Raw genomic sequence first — 19,471 nt, forward strand, 5'->3', positions numbered from 1 at the left:
CTTTAGGGAAACCCTTATAGAGAAGTAAACCTTTCTGGCAACGAGAGAGGACCCTGCTATTGGGAACAACTCTAAAAGCTGGATAGAAAAAAAGAATCTGCTTGAGGACATTGGAAGCCAATCAAGACAGCCAAGACTTGAGGGTTTGAAATCTCAGAGGGAAGGGGAAGGCACTGGGGTGAGTCTTCTGTTCACCGATGCTTTTTTTCCCAGTGGGGTATTTGCCAATTTACAGCATAGGAAATAGAGTTGAAAGGAAAAGTGTAGCCCAGAAAAGTCTCACTGGGCTGAGAAGACGACAATTGGAATGCAGCACAGCCAGAAAATGAGAGGGCAGGATTCTAGTGTAAAAGAAACCCCAAGAGAAGACAGCGCTGGTGTTCCGCACCCAATTCTCCCCAGGGCACTTGTCAACACCGAGCAGTGAATGCGAACACAGGGCAAAGGAGGAGATACCGAGAGGGAAGCAGCTGCTAAGAGGCTTAAAAGCTCAGCAGGGACTTGGGCAGACACAGAGTCCTGGAGAGACAAAAACTGAAGTTCAGACCTCCCCGAGGAGGGGCGGGGGCGTGGTGAGTACTTCAGGTTCTCCTCTGACATTTCTGAAACACTGCAGCCCAGAAAGAGGGCAAACCATATGGATACACGGGAGATAGTGGAGGGCAGGGAAACCTGACGTGCTGCGGTCCTTGGGGTCGCAAAGAATTGGACACGATTTAGCCTCAATAGATCCCCTGGAAGAAGGGAATGGCTACGCACTCCAGTATTCTGGCCTGGAGAATTCCATAGACTGTGACGTCCATGGGGTCACAGAGTCAGACACGACCTTCACTTTCACTAGCCTCAACAGATCACCCCTTTCACCAAAGTAAAACCAGACTACATGAGGTCAAGCTCATCTTCCCTACTCTATCCCCCTCAAGAAGTAAAGGGCAATGTCATCCAGTGGCCGTATATTATCATATGGAGTCTTGACAGTCAAATAAAAACTTACCCAATGAGACACACAGTAGGAATAAATCATAAAAATCAAGAGAAACAATTGAAGATAGGACCAGGCTCACAGGTGATCCAGATATGAACTGGAGTTATAATAATGTTTGAGAAAATTAATGAAAATAGAGAATTTTGTCAGAAAACTGGGATCAATAACAAAGAATCATGGTGAAATACAATTTATAACTTGAGAGTTTAGTCAATTGATTTACATGAAAGTTAGATACAGAAGAAGAGATGATAAGTGAAATAATGATAGATCAATATGAAAGATCCAGAATTGGCCCAGGAAAACCTAAGAGATATATGAAGACAGGGTTAAGAAATCTAACATATGGTTAATGGAAAGGTTAGATAAAAGCATCATTGGAAGAGATAGTGGGTGAGATTTTTCCAACTCTGACAGAAGAGTTTCAAGATACTCTACAAAGTCCCTGAAAGGATAAACACAAAAAAGATAAATATGGTTTTGATTTTCACACCAAAACTGAAAACCAAAGACAGGGTAAAAATTAACAGCAGAGGCAACCAAGGATAAATAAAGCAAAAACAATAAGATAGACTATGATGTTTTCAAGATAAATGAAGAAAGCCAGAAGACAAGGGAGAGGAATCTTTTAAATGCTATAAGAAGGTACTAACTACTTTAGGAATTTATCCTCATTGAAGTATCTTTTAAAAACAAAGAGCGCATAAAGTTTGAAAAATGAGAATATGTATTTATAGCACACGCATACTAAAAGAAATATTAAAGTAGATTATTAAGGTACAAATAAAATGGTAATGAGTAGGTTCACAGTAGTGCTTAAAGAAGCATAGACCGTTAGAAAAACTTATACAACGAACATTATTCAAGTGGTGAAAAGCTAGAAGCTTTTCCTCTAACACCAGTAAAAACACAAAGATGCCTACTCTCACCACTTTTATTCAACATAGATTTGGAACTCTTATCCAGAGTAATTAGGCAAGGAAAATAAATAAAAGATGCTCGTGTTAAAAAGGAAGAAGTAAAACTCCCTGTTTGCAGATGCACGCACGCGCACTTCAGTCGTGTCTGACTGCAACCCCCTGGACTCTAGCCCAACAGGTTCCTCTGTCAATGGGATTCTCCAGGAAAGAATACTGGAGTGGGTTGCCATTTCTTCCTTCAAGGGATCTTCCTGACCCAGGAATTGAAGTCGCATCTCTTAAGTCTCCTGCATTGGCAGACAGATTCTTTACTACTAGCGCCACCTGGGAAGCTCAACATATTTATCTATTTATTAGGCTGTGCTGTGTCTTAGTTGTGGCATGCAAGATTGAGTTCCCTGACCTGGGATCGAACCCATGGCCCCTGATTGGGATCACAGAGTCTTAACTACTGGACCACTAGAGAAGTCCCTGTAAATGTACTCATTAGCATTTTCTTTGTACCTTAAAAATCCGCTTTAATATTTCCTTTAGTATGGGTGTACTATAAATACATATTCTCATTTTTCAAACTTCATGTGTTCTTTAATTTTAAAAGATACTTCAATGAGAATAAGTTCCTAGAGTAGCTATTACTTTCTTCTAGCATTTAAAAGATCTCTCTCCATTTTCTCCTGGCTTTCTGGTTTACAGATGACACCACCAAAAGACACCACAAAAAACTATTAGGACTAATTCATGCTTTCAGTAAAGTTGCAGGATACAAAATCAAGATAGAGAAATCTGTAAGTACTATACAGTATTTTTATAAACTAATAACAAAGAGAAAGAGAAATTAAGAAAACAATAGCACTTATAATGACACAAAAAATAACAAAATACCTAGGAATAAATTTAACCTAGGAGGTGAAAGACTTAGACACTGAAGCCTAGAAGACACTGATGAAAGAAATCAAAGAAAGACACAAATGAATGGAAAGAGCTCCCACACTCACAAATTAGGAGAACTAATACTGTTAAAATATCCACACAGCTCAAAGAAATATACATAACCAACGTGATTAAAATGTTTTAAAGTCTTTGCATTATCGGAAAAATGATAAAAGGTTTAATCTGAATTGACTTTAATAAGCTAAGAATATGAAAGTCACCCGGAGACCCACAAAAAACAATAACCATGAGAATAACTGTGAGAAAAAAATAAAAGAGCATATAACCATAAGAAAAAATAAAAGAATAGATAACCAGTAATCTGATAGAGAGTAAAAACTTGAAGAATAAATAAGGTTTTTATTCTTGGCATCAGGCTAGAGAATATAGAGGAACAAGTAAAAGCTAAAGAATAAAACATCGAATTTAATCCCTGCACCAAAGTTTACATTACACATAAGTGAAGTAAATACCCCAATCGAAAGACTCATATAATCTTTTAAATGAATTTGTAAAGCCTAACTACATGCTGCTCAAATATGCTAGATGTTGCTTGTTTTATTAGTAAGGATACAGTCAAGTTCAGAGGAAAAGAATGAAAGTGGAGATCTCATGCAAATATCAACCCCCAAAAGACTGCAGTACCTATGTTCATGTCAGACAAAGTTGACTCTAACACAAGACATGTTATTAGAAATAAAGAGAGATTTTATAGTGATTAAAGGGAAAGTTCAACAACAAGATAAAATAATTCTAAATGTGTTCCACCTAGTAAAATAGCCTCAAAATATATAAAGCAAACACAACAGAAGTAAAAGTAAAACCATAGAAATCCACAAATTTACTTAGAGATTTTAATACTGTTCTCTCAGTGGACGATAGAATGAGCAGAAAAAATAAAATCAGTAAGTCTATAGAAGAAGTAAAAGCCATGGGTAACCAATTGGACCTGTTTGACATACATAGTATACTACACCCAACAGCCGCAGAATACATATTCTTTACAAGTTCACACAAAACATTTCTTAGAATATATGTGGGGTTATAAAACAAGCCTCAATACAATATGTTCTACGATCAGAGTAGAATTGAGCTCGAAATCAATAACTAAAAGATAACCAAAAATTCCTTCCTAGTTATTTGGAAATTAAGCTATGTGATTCTAAATAATGTACAATCAAAGAAGAAATCATGATGAAAATTAGAACGTGTTTTTAATTAAATTTTACTGGAGCACAGTTGCTTTACAGTGTTGTGTGGTTTCTGCCATACAGCAAAGTGAATCAGTTATGTTTAAACATGTATCCCTTTCTTTAAGATTTCCTCCCTATTTAGGGCACCACATAGCATTGAATAGCATTCCCTAGCTATACAATATAGGTTCTGATTAGTTGTCTGTTTTATACATAATAGTATATATATGTCAATTCCAGACTGAATAATAATGAAAACAAGTTTTACTGAAATTTTCAGATAAAGTAGTACCTAGAAAGATATGTATACCCTTAAATGCACATTTTGGATATGTGTAAAGGCTGCAAAATTATGATCTAAGCCAAATGCCCTTGAACTTTTTTGGTCTCAAAACTATTTCATAGTCTTAAAAATCATTGAGGACCCCAAATAATTCTTGCTTATGTGAATAATATCAACTCTTATTTACCATACTCTAAGTTAATACTAGGCTTTAAAATTTTTTTTCTTAATTCTTTTTAAGTAACAATAATGAATCCATTTCATATTAACATTTATAACATCATTTTAGAAAAAAATTTTCTAAAGTAAAATATTAAGTAAAAAGTTTGGCATTGTTTTGCATTTTTGAAAATTTCTGTAATGCCTAGCTTAATGGAAAACAGCTTTATTCTCATATTTGCAGCTGTATTCAATCTGTCTTGATATTTTGTTTTGGGTGAAGTACATAAAGAAAATTTATCTTCACATGGCTATGTAGTTGGATAAAACAGTATTTTAATAGCTTTGTCAGGTAATTGTATAGGTCTACTTTGATACTACACCAAAATTTGTCAGGTGTAATTTCTTATAGTTTAATTGCAAGGTGAAATCTGATGTGCATGCATTTTCTCTAGTCTGTTACACTAGAATCCATGTCTATCTTATACATTGAGGGGATCTTTCACTCACACGTAGTTTTACAGCATTATACGATAATCAGGAGCTTCCCAGGTGGCACTAGTGGTAAAGAAACCACCTGACAATGTAGGTTAGACATAAGAGTTGTGGGATATATCTCTAGGTTGGGGAGATCCCCTGGAGAAGGGCATGGCAACCCACTCCAGTATTCTTGCCTAGAGAATCCGATAGAGAGAGGAGCCTGGCGGGCTATAGTCCATAGGGTCACAGTGTCAGACACGACGGAAGTAACTAGCATGAGCATACAATAGTCATTTGGAAAATATTCATTTACTGAGTTTATGCAGATCTTGCAAATATCAACACATCATCCTTATACAATATTTTGGAATTATACTCAGTAATGTCTCTACCCATCTCATTATAAATGTCTCAAGGTATGGGAAAACTATCAAGGTCCTATTAGTAGAAACAACCTTCTGTTTGCCTGGGACTATTCCAATTTTAGCACTGAGATTCATGCATCCCAGGAAACTCTACAGTTCCAGGCAAACAAGCATGCTGGACCAATAATTGGTGAATGCAAGTCTTCCAAAATTTTCAGTTTTGCTTAAAAGCTTGAAATTTATCATTGGCAATAAATATTCTCAGTGATTTTCCTTGAAATGACGGATTTATTTTATTATTCTTTTGAAAAACGTTCTGTTAAATACCCAACTTGGAATAACTGTAACTTGTCTGTCAGTTTTTCAAGTAAAATAGCAATTCATGAATAAAAGGGGCCTAGTTCATTTTGTATCGCCAGCAATCACAAAAGTATTCTCCTTTGAGTTAATTACTAGACTTCAGTGTTCAATAGAAACACTTTATGCATATTTCTTATTTTGCCATACAAAATGTTTATTAAAACACAAATAAAATTATTATTTTTTACCACTCATCAAATATATTTTTAAGTGAAACTATCAGTTTGTTTGAAAGTATGCGACATTAAGGTATGTAATGACTACTAATATGGTTTGGTGTTACTATGCTAATCCAAAGGGCACCAATAACTTTATTCACTGTTAGTTTTGCATCATCAATTAAAAAAATAACAACACAGTAAAAAGGTAATGAATATTGTATTGTTTTAGTACTACTATGAAAATACTTTTGACTTCATTGGGCACCTAAATTCCCCGTGTACCCCCAGGGTTCACAGAAGATACTTAAAGAACTGATGTCCTAAATACTCATATCAAGACCCTAAAAATAAAAAGTAAATTGGGCCCAAAGAAGTGAAAAAAGAACTTAAGAATTCAATACTGGGTTAAGTAGCAAATTTCAGATAGCAGAGAGAGAGAGAAGAGCAAGGTAAGAGCATACACCAGCTAAATATTAAACAAAAGCAGTAGAAAATAAACACAGTCTGAAGCTGACTTTTTGAAAAATCTAACAAAATATACACAGAGATGAGGTGAGACTGATCAAGAAAAAGGAAGGTAACAATACTAATACCAGGAACAAACACAAAAAAGGCCATCAGCGTATATATTATTGATGTTAAGATGATATTCTGAACAATTTCATGTCAATACATTGGGAGAATTTAGATGGAATGTATCACTGAAACATACAAAACTGACTCGAGAAGAAATAGAAAATCTGAAATGCTTGATATGTATTTAAAAAAATTCAATTTGTAGTTCAAACACATCCCACAAAGGAAAATCCAACATCTAAATGACTTCTTTGGTGAATTCTTCTGAGTCTTTAAGAAAGAAATGGTGCAAATCTTAATTTTTTTTCAAAGCTTAGCAAAAGAGAAATCACTCTCTCAATTTATTTTTCAAAACCAATATAATCTTAGCAAAAGAGAAATCACTCTCTCAATTTATTTTTCAAAACCAGTATAATCTTCACATCAACATTTGACTAAGGGCCTTATGAAAAAGACAAAGTACAGGTCTAATAACTTGGATGCAAATTTGCCAAATATTAACAAACCAAATCTGTTATGAAACAAAAAGACAAAAGCATCACATTTCTGTGGGGTTTATTTTAGGAATGCAGTGTTGGTGTAGGGCTTCCCAGGAGGTGGTTGTGGTAAAGAGTCTGCTTGCCAATGTAGGAGATGCAGAGAGACCGGAGTACGATCCCTGGGTCAGGAAGATCCCCTGGAGAAGGAAATGGCAAACCACTCCAGTATTTTTGCCTGGGAAATCTCACGGACAGAAGAGTCTGGGAGGCTACAGTCCACGCGGTTGCAAAGAGTCAGACATGACTGAGTGACTTTCACTATCACTTTCATAATAGCATTAAGAATCACATACCTAGGAATAAATCTACAAAAGATGTACAGTGTCTGCACAGAAAACAGCAAATCACTGAAAGAAATTACAGAAGATTGAAATGAGTGTATATATATGCCATGAGCATTGATGAACAGACTCAAGTGTGTAATTATGTCAGTTCCCTAGAGAGTCAATAAAACCCCAGTCTTAAAATCCTAAGGCATTTTGTGTGTTAAGTTGACAAACTGATTTTAACATTTATATGGAAATGAAAGGACAATCTTGAAGTTAAAAAATATATTTGACTTTAATGAGAGAAAAATGTATTTCCCAAATCAATTATGAAAACGCATGATGGAAGGACAGAACAAAGAATCTAGACACACAAGCATATTCAATTACACAATATATGCATATATGTAATACACAACAGTGAAAAAGTGAAAGTATTAGTCCCTTAGTTGTGTCCAACTCTTTGCTACTTCATGGACTATAGACTGCCGGGCTCCTCTACCCATGGGATTCTCCAGGCAAGAATACTTCAGGCAAGTGGGTTACCATTTCCTTCTCTAGGGGATCTTCCTGATTCAGGGATCAAACTCAGGTTCTCCTGCATTTCAGGCAGATTCTTTACTGTCTGAATCACCAGAGAAGCCCACATGTACCGCAGTGCTGTTTCCAATCACCAAAACTTGGGGGAAACCCACAGATATCCACCAACAGTAGGACACATAACAATATTGTGATACGTCCGTGTAGTAGAATATTATATGGCAGTGAAAAAGGACAAAGTATTGCTATATACATGGATAAATCTTGCAGAAATGTTGTTGAGCTAAAAAGCCAGATGCAATATACATGAGTGGATGGAATATAATTTCACACACTGGAAGTATTAAAACAGGTAAAACTGAACTGTGATGAGAGATGTCAGAATGGTGATTGTCTTCGGCAGAGTGGTGAGTGTAAAGGAGTATGAGAAAGGCTTCCATTGTCTGGTATCATTTCACGTCTTGACAAGGAGAAACACAGTGAGCTTACATGTTGTGAGCATGAAGATGGGCGGTGCTCATGGTGGGGACCTCAGGGAACCTCGGGCTAAGAGGAGAGAGGTGATGAGGAATAGACAAGGTGGGAGAAGTTCGTGATGAAAGGTGAGCAAATGGGGGCCTGGATACAAGCACAAGGCTTGGACGCACAAAAACGTCATGGACAGTCTCATGCTCGTTAAATGCCCGGAGTGGGACGAGGTGATGCTTAAACGTGACTGCTTAATCTTGGGAGGCGAAGACCGGGGACCCCGTGATAAAAGACAAGGCGTGCTGTAATAAAGCAAGTACAGTTATAGAAGATGAAATATTAGAAAAAGAGAAATGTCTTAGTAGTGCTTCAGTTCAGTTCAGTCGCTCAGTCGTGTATGACTCTCTGCGACCCCGTGAATCACAGCACGCCAGTAATGCTAGAGTAATGCTAGCTAGTATAGTTTTCCAATGTGCTGCTAAAACACGTCCTAAATTTTAAAGAACATCATTTGCATACCGTAAAAGGAGAGCTCACAAGTCCGTGTTCCTCACATCCCATGTTAGCTTCACCACCACACACACTGGTTTACAAGTGATTTACCCGCCTCTTCCCTTCTCGTTATGGTTATTAATGCCTCTCTTCAATGTATAATTTAAGAGGGTGTGTAATTGACAATGCTGTGAGTTCAATTTTTTAATGCCAATTAAAAGATGACACATCAATTATTCTTCCAGCCTCTTACCAACTTAATCCTCAAAACTGTCCTGCCTTGCGAGGGTCAGTCTTACTGCTCCAGAAAAACATGCACAAACAAGGTAACAGGCAAGTGTGTTAGAAGCCGTGCTGACATGCAGGGACACACACGTGCTTGTGGGTGCCCACGTGGCACTGACCTCAGCCCGTCAGCCACGGTGGGACGCGACGGCCACGTTTCAGCAGACCGATTCATCCTCTGCAGCCCAGATTTGTGATGGGGGAATCCCACTTTCTTCCTCATTTTGTGTAAAAAGCATCGTGTATTCCTCTGCTTTCGGAGCAGCCAAGTACTGTCGTGTAATAGCAATGAAATCCATGCCTAAAATGATTAACATCTGAAGCCAAATCCCTCCTGCTCAGAGAAGAGGAGGGAATTTAGACCATGTTCTCCAATTACTGCCGCTCAGTGCTATTTGCTGAACTTATAGGCAGAAAATATTCATTTCAGATGCAGCCAAAAAGGCCAGTCTACCATGTTTATAACTGTGTTCTTTTCCCCTGTGGGTACTTGAAAAGGAAAACATTTTGATAAAACCTTTAAAAGTCCTTACCCACAGCTCTCTAAAACCTGAACGAAATGAGAGATGGACTTTTTCCACCAATGAGAAGCCTGCGTTTGGGGCCCCAGGTCCCAGAGGAGCAGAGATGCTTGGGGAGGACCAGGTGCCCTCCCGCGGGACTCAAGGCGGCCTCAGCCTAGAGCAGCCGGCGGAACTGAAGTGGGGTTGAGCGTGTGCCATTAGCGTCTATAAGTCTGTACTTGAACTGCCCTTTGTTCTGCAGGGTTTATTTCACCCATAATAGACCATGTTGACTTCAAAGCAGCCCTTTGCTTGTGGGGTGATAGGCTAGGAGAACGGAGCTCATTAACAGTTCTCCCTTTCAAATGGAAATCGTCCTTGCCTTTATGGAAGGAGTGGAGAGCCCTTGGTAGAATTAACTGCTTCCTCTTCTCTCTGCGACTCTGTGGGTCCCTGCTTGCTTCTGGACGGAGACAGGGAGAGAGCTGGGGAGAGAAATTAAAGGGATATTCACATCACTCATCGCCTTCTCACAAGCTGAACATAGGTTAACCGGAGACACTCAGAGACCACTCAGTCCCACAGGCTTGGTCCCCCAAGTGATCATGTAAGAAGACGATGCTCTCGGATGTCAATCCCTGGACCACTTTGTGCGTACACGCGTGTGAGCAGGCACACACACTCAGTGGACAGAGCTGAAGGATGGCCACGTCCTTCCCAAACTGAGACCGCTCTCAGTGGCCTCTTGCACTGTCCTTGGGCTACTGTTTGTTCCCAGGCTTCAAACCGTGGTGGAAGCTCCAAGCTGAGGATGACACGGAGCAGGAGGGCGGACAGGCCTCCAGCAGAGGGCAGGGCAGGTGATCAGGGAGACGCTTCAGATTTGACAAGGCCTGGGTCAAACCGCTGCTCTGGGGGCAGCGTCTGGGGGCTCTTCTCCCCACACGGCCGCACTGCGGTTACCAGCCTCTGAGGAGGCCTCCTGTGCCCATGTCTCTCTCCCCAGGGACCCTGTCCTTCCAAAGAAACGCCGCCTGGAGGAGGAGAGCTGCAGGCTCCCGGGCAGCAAAAAGGGAAGGACATCAGACTCCACTAGACCCGCCGCAACTGGGAGGGGAGACTCGCCGGATGAGCGTACCAGGGCCTGCAGAGGAATTGCAGGGGCAGAGAAACAGCATCTAATGCCTGAAGGGAAAAACCTGTAGCAATCTGAGGGATGTACCGCTGCCTGGCAGAACTTGGCAGGGCCCCCGGCCTTTCTCAATATGGGATATGTGTTAATGGATCCAAAATATTGAAAGCAAATATTGACTCCGACTCCTAAAAAGCCTTTAATTATTTATTTTGAATAATTTGATACTCAAGTAAATTAATGCTGAAGCATTTCTCCGTTTGTGCCAAATCAGTGCCTCTCAGTGGGGACTCAGTCCATCTTTGCAGGCAAGTGCACACTCTCAGTAGGCAGTCCATTTCTGCAGAGTGCCATTAAGTTAATTTCAAAAAGAACCAGTAAAGGTATATGGAGCAGGCAGTAATAGCATGGAAAATATCCAAAATTACTAGACCCAGCCACAGAACTTGGATACCATTTTCATGCACTAATAATTTGTAGTCTACGTATTGAAGGTAACTATAAACTGACTACTTTCCGTGCTAAAGCAGTCAGGTAATTAAAAATACGCCGTTAGTTGTCTACCTTTCAACGTTGGGGAACAAAATGCCTTTCTCTTCTTTTGCTGGGTAAATGCATCTTGCAGCCCATTCCCCAAAGCAACGCTGACATCCTGTGTCACCGAGATGGTCTCTGTGCCCTTGTTTTTGTTTGGGAGCATAAGGTGGGTTTGCCATTGACCAGGCCAGTGGGAGACGGGGATTCTCTGGGGAAGCTCCTGGGAAATCGGTTTCGTTTTAGATGAATTACTATCTTAGGAATTTGTTAATCAGGTGATTCTGGATAAACTGTGAAACTAAACATCCAACAACAAAAGGACCCCACTCACCAAAAACCATCATATGCTTTTGTTCGGCAGAGGGAGTGGGGATTAAAAAAAAAAAATGGGCAGGAAAAAAAAAATTGTTGAACAACATTTTTAACTTCTAAGCACAGGTAAAAAGAAGATGAAGCATTTGAAGTTTCTATGAACCTCATGTGTTGGAGCATTCCCCGCTGCTTCGAGGATTTCCAGGAGGAATTACTTCTTTCAGTTCCATTTCATCCCCAACAGCCACTGTTTAGGCTGTTTTCACGGGCTACCCATTTCTATAAGTCCCTAAAGAAAAGGGATCAATTTAACCAAGAAAGGTTTTTTTAAAAAAAGCAATCTTTTTACTATTCATGAAGGATATCAATATTACAGCAACCAGACTCAACCAGAGCCATTGTTCCTTCCAACTCCTGGAGAAGGTGTAATTTTGACAGCAAAAAACCATTTAACTATTCATTGAGTCTAAGCTACAACTACACAATTAGTCAAGTAATCTCTCCAAAGGACAGCAGCTTTGATCTTCAGAAGGAAGACATGTGAAAATGACAAAGGAGCCGGGCTCCCTTTTGGATTTTCTGTATGACCTGGATTTACCTTAATTCAAAGAGGCTGATGAGCCCTGTTAGCATTGAGTTCGTAGGAGGTGGCATCAGGGAGACTGTATCTTCAGACTCACAAAATTGTGTGTCTGTCTAAGGCTCTCTCTAAAATTATCAAGTGGATTCAGAAACTCTCCCGATAACTTACCCAAAAGAAATCCATCGCCCCATGTGGTTGTGACAGTCTCTGGAGAGGCTCTGTCTTGGCATTTTAAAGAAGGCAGAATAGAGGCCTTGAAACCAAGGAGTGGGGGGGGTGGGGGGTCAAAAGTGGGTTCTCAGCCCCACATGTGAGCCCCGGACACAGACAGGTCTTCCCATCTCCCCATCTGGTGTCTCCTCCTCACCAGCTTTTCTCTTGGTCTGGCCCACCTCATTTCCTTCTGGTCAACCACAGAGTGGTCCTCCACTCACCCAGAGCCAAAACCTCAACAGAGGCAGACCAGCGAATGTTTCAGGCCATCGTGGGGTGCATATTCTAAGGCTTTTTCTGCATTCCCTGTCCTCCAGTTCTCCTTGATGAATTGGCCTACAAAATAAAATCACCCGTAGTCTCCCAGTCTCTAGTTTGCAGTTTGGGACATGCTTGTGTTGTAGTCCTGGATGCCGCTTCTGCAGCGCCGCCCCCGCAGGAAGCCCACAGAACTATCCGCTCTATAAATGAGGAAACACAGGAGACTTCCCCAGGTCCCAAAGCCAGAGGTATTCAGCGGCCAGTTGAAAATTCATCCAGAGCCTGGCCAAACTCTACATGCAAAGCCAGGACCCAGAACGAGAAGATGTAATGGTGGGGGGGGAGGGAGGAGTCAGAGGATTCCCCCACCCCGCCACTGCCCCTGTCCCAGTGGCAGAGAAGGGCAGCTGCCTCCAGGATTTGAGTTCAAAGCCTCAAAAGGCCTCCTTGTCAAAACCTCATCTTCGATCAAGGCCTGATGCTAAAGCAGAAATCCCACCTCTCCGTTCCCTCCCTTGGGCCAGAGTAGCTTGTCTGAAAAGTGTTACATGGGAGGGAAAGCCATTAACTCGGGATCCCCCATTAGCCCACTTTCCAAATTTGCACTCAGCAGGACCAAGAAGGAGTGGCATTTAGTACTGGAGCATCTGGATCAGAGAGAAGGAAGGGCAGGAGGAGCCCAGAGTAGTCATGGTGAGAAATAGGGCAGAGGGAACCTTCTCCAGGAACTGGGAAGCCCTGAGCAGGTGCAGCGTGCCTGCACTGGGTGGAAGACGAAAGAGAGAGCGAGATGGGCAAAAGGAGATGTGCAGAGAGGTGCCAGAGGCCGGGACGACCCAGGGGCTCCTGCCCAGGCTTTTATAAGGAGGCATTGTGGACGAGCGGGGACAACAGATGCCATCTCGGCCTAGCATGTGCTTCAGGAGATGCGCAGTAGGCGGTGAGGGTCAGAGGTGAAACTCACTAGCATGCTGCCCTGGAACACGGCACCACCAGGGTCAGGAGATAAACTGCTGGGGTGTGTCTGTTTCCGTCTCCCTAGTGCAAAGGACACCCCGTACCCTGGGCAAAGAAAGATAGTTGAAATCCTTCATGCAAAACACTTGGGTGCCATCCCACGGAAGACGACCCCCAACCTGCTGCTGAAGGGTGTTTGCTGAGGGCCCTTCAAGCAGCAGTACGGAAGCCCACTCACCACATGGTGACGTTTGGCTGGGAAACCAGCCTGCCCCTTTCCCAAGCATGCGCCCCTTGACCCACAAGGCGCAGGGGCCCAGAGTCCTCCTGGCGGGGTGTGGGGTGGGCACAGGGTTGGGCTTCAGTCCAAACTGTCGGCTTGCTGAGATCTCGTCCTACCAATGCTCAGGCAAAACTTACAAAAATACTCCTTGCAGACTCATTGAGGACCCCTGGATCACACCCAAACTTGGGAGCCAGGAAATCCATTTGCAAATAAAATGAGGTTCTGAGACACAGTGCACATGTGTAGCGTGTGAACCCAGAGCGTGGAAACTCAAAGCTGAATTATGCAAACTCCCATCCAGTGGAACTCCAAGCAACGCGTGCCAGGGTTCATGACATGTGAGGGTTTGTAACTTCATTTTCTATAATACATTTCACACAAATTGTACCCCGACTTGCTTTGCTGAGTTAAATAATACAGTTACATACCCTATGAGAATTCACCCAGAGTTAACATACTAGAATATTCTGGTCCCATAATATATGAAGTCAATCCTTGGCTTCCTATAAGATTCACACACACACACACACACACACACACACACACAGAGGAAGGGGTAGATTTTTTTTAATTCAATGCTTTTACAGCATAAAGACAGATCATGGACTATATTATATTCAACAGTTTTCAAACATTTTGAGCTGCTTTTTCAAGCAGCACTAAAAATATCCTACAAGATAGAAAAATAGTGTAAACAGACGTAGGTATATCCTGCTGAAAGGTACAGAATGGATTTGGGGCTAAAAGAGGGAGAGATTAGGATACAAGCAGCAGCTCCTCTCCCTCCCCCCACCCCCCGACAGGGATGCCCCGTAGGCAGTGCAGAAAATGTAGTAACTACAACGAAAATTGGATTTAATCATTGCTACTAATAAAGGGCCAAGGCTATATGGCAATTTACTATGCTGTCGGCAAAATGAATTGCTTAAGGCATGTTAGCAGCATATTAGATAACACATATCCAGTTAGTAAATTATGATTAAAATAAGTATAGAGTAAATAGTGAGCATGCATTTGCACAATAACTCTTTCCAAAAATCTTTTCAAGATCCCTCCCCCAGTGAATCTGTTTATTGTCCTCCACAATTTTTATCAAATTCAATAAGCATATTTCTGACTCTATAAAGTGTTTTTGATGGGTCTTTTTATTTTTTTTCAATTGGTAAATGAAAGAATGATGTCATAGGACAGCATTAAATACTATTAAACAGACCATAACTAACATTCACTGTGTAAATTATACATAAGCTGACACTTTTATGCACTTTATGAAGAATTGCTTCATGGGTTATGCAATCTTTTCCAAAACAAGCTCCACGGAATAACACGAATGGTTATGTTTCATGGCAACAAATTGGTAACTGAATTAGCATTCATTTATTAAGTTTTCACAGGGAACCCTTCTCATTCAAATACTTGTAGATTATAATTTATTTTTATCTGAGGCATAATTTTTCACGTGGCGTTTTTGCCAAAATCAATATAAGCAGAGCCAAGTCCTGTTCCCTATTCCCCATTTCTACCCTCCTCTTCTTGGCTGCCGACCTACATGTGTCTTTTCTAGCTGGGAAGGTAAACAAACGTGTCTGTCTCACTATCCCAATCCTTGCCAAAACACTGAGCTGAATGTTATTTTCTACCAGTTCAGCTCACCACACTCAGGACTCTAGTCACACACTTTTTAAAACGGCTTTTGCCTTTTTTTTTTTTAATTTTTTTTTCCCATTTATTTTTATTAGTTGGAGGCTAATTACTTTACATCATTACAGTAGTTTTTGTCGTACATTGAAATGAATTAGCCATGGATTTACATGTATTCTTAAACAAGGAGCCTGGGCTCTTGCTAGATGGCAGAAAGCCTGCGTGTTTCACCTCTGAATCACAAGGGAAGCCCTGGCCAAAAGTCATGATGACAATGCCGGTTTCGCGATCTCCAGATTAGCACAGAGAACGCACAGAGGCTTAGGTACCACCCCTCTGGATGCAACAGGTCACATCAGGTTCCCTGGTGACGTGTGGAGACTTGGACTCCATGCCAAGCACAGATGGACAAACTGTTCTCTTCCGGTCACAACAACGTGCACAGAGTGAGGTCTTGCTGGGTGAGGTCTATCAGGAAAACCCTGCAGAGCTTGTGTGGATGGTCCACCAGTTCACTGCCCTGCATCGTCACAGCAAATGTTTACCAATGATGTATACTGTCAGGAACACTTGAAAACAGGAGCCTTCTGCGAATTCCAATCTTTTGGATAATCCTGGTGAGTGGTAAGGACTTTCTATTCTAATCATTTACTTTATGTGATGAAAATGTATTATTCCCTTTAATGTCCAATGGTTTCCTTTCAGTTTTCTAAAATGCAAATCCCACATACACAGTGAAATACGTACCAGAAGATATATATTTTACTAATGCATATAAAGCATTCCAATGTGTAAGACCTCAACAGATCTGTTACTGTTATTGGCATTATTGGAATTTTGACTGATATGTCTGCTCAAATTCTGTGTAATGTTGACTCTGGTTCTACAGAATTTTGTCTATCTCTAAATTCATGAGAACACATTCCAACCACCCCTGTGTCATTTTATTCCACTTCTCCATACATTTCATACTTAACCAAACTGCTCTAGCCAATTCTGAAACCAGCAAGGATTTTAGTCTCAGTAAAGACATTTTTGTATTTGCATATAATTGAAAGAAATCCTCCACACTTACCTGGGACTTTCTGAGGCCACTCAGCCCACTTCCAACTTAAGAAGCAGAACTCGGTGAACCCAGAATTACCACTCATTCCGAGACTGTAGCCTAAAGCAGATTGGACAGAGAAAGCCGTGTTCCCAGGGGGAGGCTCAGAGCAGACACTCAGCTGGGGGTGGAGGGGTGCGGGGAACCTGGCAGATGCCATGGTCAGTGTTCTGGCAAAATACTTTGGCATAGTGGATCATGAGCATTTCAAAAGAGGAAAGTAGATTGTGCCTAAAAGGCCTCTCTGCACAGGGGCACAGCGAGAAGGAGGCTGTCTGCAAGCCGAGGGGGGAGTCCTCACCAGAATCCAAGCCCTGGCAGGCCCTGACCTGAGGTTTCCAGCCTCCAAAATTGTGGAAGAATAAATCTGTGTTGTTTAAGCCTGCAGGTGTCTAGATCTGGCACCCGAAGCTGACTGGTACAAGGAGTGCGTTCACTCACAGCCCAAGCACAGCCGTGAAGCATCTCAGCAGCTCTAGAAACGGGCACTGAGTCCAGGTCAAACTCCCATGAGAAGGCCTGGGAATGGAAATGGTCACATTTCGATTTCTTACTTGGGATCGTAAAGATGTGTGTGTGCTAAGATTCCGGGCTCACCTGTCAGTCACCCCACTCCCCTCCTCTGCTTCCCTCCAGGGAGACAAAGGAAGCCACGGGATGTGCCAGCCAGATGGAATTTTGAGCCCAGGGAATCTTCCAGAGAAGGAGAACCCCCAACCACCAGGAGCAGCAGCAAAGGCAGAGTAGCTTTCAGGGCGGCCCTTGCTTGAGACACTTCCATGGACCCCTGGTCAGCATGCTTGCCCCCGACCCGCGCCTCCCACTCAACTCCCCACTAGCCGGTGCCCTCCAGAACCCCAACCTCAACCACGTCTTAAAACCATGCTTGCAGCCCTCAGCCCTGTGTCTGGCTTGGGGCCTGCTGCCCCACCTTTCTGCCCCACCTCCACGCTTCCCCAGCACTCCTGCTCTCCTCCGGGGCCGTGTTTGAATGGCGCCTTCTCTGGGCAGATTTCCTTAACCAGGTGGTTCACTTCAGTTCAGTTCAGTCGCTCAGTCGTGTCCGACTCTTTGCGACCCCATGGACTGCAGCACGCCAAGCCTCCCTGTTCATCACCAACTCCCGGAGTTTACTCAAACTCGTGTCCATTGAGTCAGTGATGCCATCCAACCATCTCATCCTCTGTCGTCCCCTTCTCCTCCCGCCCTCAATCTTTCCCAGCAGCAGGGTCTTTTCAAATGAGTCAGCTCTTTGCATCAGGTGGCCAAAGTATTGGAGTTTCAGCTTCAGCATCAGTCCTTTCAATGAACACCCAGGACTGACTTCCTTTAGGATGGACTGGTTGGATCTCCTTGCAGTCCAAGGGATCTCAAGAGTCTTCTCCAACACCACAGTTCAAAAGCATCAATTCTTTGGGGCTCAGCTTTCTTTATAGTCCAACTCTCACATCCAAAGTGGTTCATCCCATCCTAAAACCCAACAACATCTAACACCTTACCTCCCCCATAGCTTTCCACGTCTGTGCCTAACTCAGCTTCTATTTTCTAGTATTCTTTTAAGAAAGGGACTCATATTTTTTTCGCTCATATTTATTTCAAAAATAAAAGCCCTTTATATCACTATGACTCATGGGTAATCCAGATCACCTTTTCAAATAAATCTCTAGCTGCAAACGAAAATGAAGCAGTGTTCCTAAAATTACAGTGAGATGCTGCAAAAATCCATTTTCAGGAATAAACAGACAATAGATTTTCTCTTTGTCACTGAGGATCCAGAGAGAAAGGACCCAGAGGTAACCTTCTTCCTGTGTGACTGGGTGTAACTTAATGCCTCATTGTTTGGTCATAAAGGCTGCTCACCTGAAGGCAAGGTGCCCCCCACCTGCTGGGAAACTTGGCCCCGAGGGTCTTCCCTGTGTCTCCTCCATCTCCCTCTGGCCCTGGGAGTTAAAGACCATCCCCCCACCTAGCACAACGCTGGTATTTTTGCAAGTACTGAAAAAATATTTGTGGACTAGATGATTGCATGAAAGGTGGAGAAACACAAAATTCTGTGGCTAATCAGAAAACAAATGTGTCCCATTATCAGTGTTTGGGCTTCCCTGGTAGCTCAGTTGGTAAAGAATCTACCTGCAGTGCGGGAGACCTGGGTTCGATCCCTGAGTTGGGAAGATCCCCTGGAGGGGGGCATGGCAACTCACTCCAGTATTCTGGCTTGGAGAAATCCATGGACTGTATACTCCGTGGAGTCAGAGTCGGTCACAACTGAGAGACTTTCGGTTTCACTTTCATTACCAGTGTTTGGCAGGAGGGAAACTAAACCACAAAAGCCTGTTACAAAAGTCACGGCTGTTCAAGCAGGACCTGGCAGGCTCCAGGATGGGGCATCCCAGTGAGCAGGGACCTACTGCCTCTAGAACCAGATGTGTGTGATGATGGACCCTACTGCTTCCTGTGTCTTTCTCCAACTACTCGATAAGGAGAAGACCAGACAATAACCTTCCTTTTATATGGAATAGGGCTTCCCTGGTGGCTCAGATGGTAAAGCGTCTGCCTGCAGTGCAGAAGACCCGGGTTCGATCCCTGGGCGAGGAAGATCCCCTAGAGAAGGAAATGGCAACCCACTCCAGTACTCTTGCCTGGAAAATTCCATGGACAGCGGAGCCTGGCAGGCTACAGTCCATGGGGTTGCAAAGAGTGGGACACAACTGAGCGACTTCGCTTTGACTTTCTTTATATGTAATGGCAAAGCAAGTCCAAAATCAAATTGCTATCTGCCCAGGCAGGCATATCAGCCTGCATTTGAAGACATAAGATCATCATCGGGTTGCCCCAGCAGAATGGGCTGGAATCTTTGCAGGAAAACCAGGTCTGTGAATGCCAAGGCAGTGAGGGATTTGTGCTAAGACCTCTCTCCTCACCCACTTCAGCAGAGCACC

The 19,471-nt window shown here is 42.4% G+C and overlaps 1 non-coding gene across 1 annotated transcript; it reads left to right on the forward strand.

Annotated features, from left to right (window-relative positions):
* Positions 1 to 19,055: 19,055 nt before the first annotated feature.
* On the forward strand, positions 19,056 to 19,127 carry TRNAC-GCA (transfer RNA cysteine (anticodon GCA)). Its single transcript has one exon. It is a non-coding gene; the product is annotated as a tRNA-Cys (tRNA).
* The last annotated feature ends 344 nt before the right edge of the window (positions 19,128 to 19,471 follow it).

The sequence above is a fragment of the Odocoileus virginianus genome, chromosome 7, assembly GCF_023699985.2.
Source record: "Odocoileus virginianus isolate 20LAN1187 ecotype Illinois chromosome 7, Ovbor_1.2, whole genome shotgun sequence".
NCBI lineage: Eukaryota > Metazoa > Chordata > Mammalia > Artiodactyla > Cervidae > Odocoileus > Odocoileus virginianus.